The 1,342-nt window shown below is 47.2% G+C and overlaps 1 non-coding gene across 1 annotated transcript; it reads right to left on the bottom strand.

Annotated features, from left to right (window-relative positions):
- Positions 1-487: 487 nt before the first annotated feature.
- LOC140101488 (U2 spliceosomal RNA) lies at positions 488-673 on the bottom strand. Its single transcript, XR_011850090.1, has one exon. It is a non-coding gene; the product is annotated as a U2 spliceosomal RNA (small nuclear RNA).
- Between the last annotated feature and the right edge of the window lie 669 nt (positions 674-1,342).

Raw genomic sequence — 1,342 nt, 5'->3', positions numbered from 1 at the left:
GGCACCCTTCCGTCCACCTCCCTCAGCTTCAGGGCGACCGTATCCCTCATGTAGGGAGGGAGCTTTGGGGGCTCCTGGGTCTTCCTGGGTGGCTTCTGAACCCGAGAAGTGGTGGGGGCTTCAGGGTTTGGGACAGCTGCAGGTACTGGGGTCTGTACCTCGGGTTTTGGGATTTCGGCCTCCAGTCTTGGGGTTTCAGCCTCAGGTCTTGGGGCTTCCTCGTCCAATCTTGGGGCTTCCTTGGGGGCCTTCTGCTTCTTCTTCCTTGCCTCCTTGCTTGCTGGAGCCATGGCTTCGGCTTGCTTGGGGGTTAAAGAGGAAAGGTGCAGAAATCCTTGGGCAGGGTCCTCAGCAGAGCTTTCCCCAGAGGGAGAAAGCAATGAAGATTTTCCTGCTTGGTCCGGAGGTTCCTAGCCGATCGCTAGGAGCAAGGTTCCACTGGCAGAAATTCCTCCAGAAGAAACAAAGAAGAAGTTTTGAAGAAGAAAAGTAATCCCAGAAATAATCCAAGGTTTTTCCAAGAAGCAGCAAGAAAAAGCAGCAACTCTTCCAAATCTTTTCAAAAATCCAGGGTTCCTTCTTCAGATCTTCAGTCTTCCAGAGTTCTTTGTCGGATCCACGGTAGTTCTGAACGATACTACACTTGATCTTAGCCAAAAGGCCGAGAAGCGATGTGCTTTACCCGATCTAATGTGCTTTACCCAGTTACATTTGCAACGTCTACCCCATGTATGTCTGATCTCAGCAAATCACAGCAGCCTCCATAGAGGATGGGGAGAAGTAGAAGCCCATGGAGGCTTGCTGTGATTTCATGTGATCAGAGACATACATGGAGTAGATGTTGCAAATGTTACTGGGTACAGGGCCTTAGATAACATCACCCTGGTCACACGACATTAAGTCAGAACGCTGAAAAGAGTCATGGGAAATGGGAAGGAGTAGATGGAAGAGGCTGTCTAAGCAGGACAGGCCTCTTCTGATGCCAGGTTATATAACATAAAGTTGACTAATGGGGATGTGTGGAAAACATTTTTATCTAAAAGAAGGGTGTCAATTAGTTAATAGGGCTCTATGTGAGCCTGTAAATAGCTGTATTTGTGAAAATGTTGGGACAGGTTCCCTTTAATTGCCAAAATAGGCTTACAAAACTCTTATGGTAGTGATAAGAAACTGTTATGCAAGTGATCCTACAGTTACAGTTCCCACATTACTGTATAATTATTACAATGTGTGTGTGGGGGGGGAGTACTGCATGAGATAGATTGTATTACATTATTAATTTCCAATAGTCGCCCGGCTAGCGACCAAAAAAGCCCCTTATCCACCAGGGCTATAGTGAGTG

Source organism: Engystomops pustulosus, chromosome 9 (assembly GCF_040894005.1).
Source record: "Engystomops pustulosus chromosome 9, aEngPut4.maternal, whole genome shotgun sequence".
In the NCBI taxonomy this organism is placed as follows: domain Eukaryota; kingdom Metazoa; phylum Chordata; class Amphibia; order Anura; family Leptodactylidae; genus Engystomops; species Engystomops pustulosus.
This window is presented reverse-complemented; position numbering and strand designations above follow the sequence as displayed.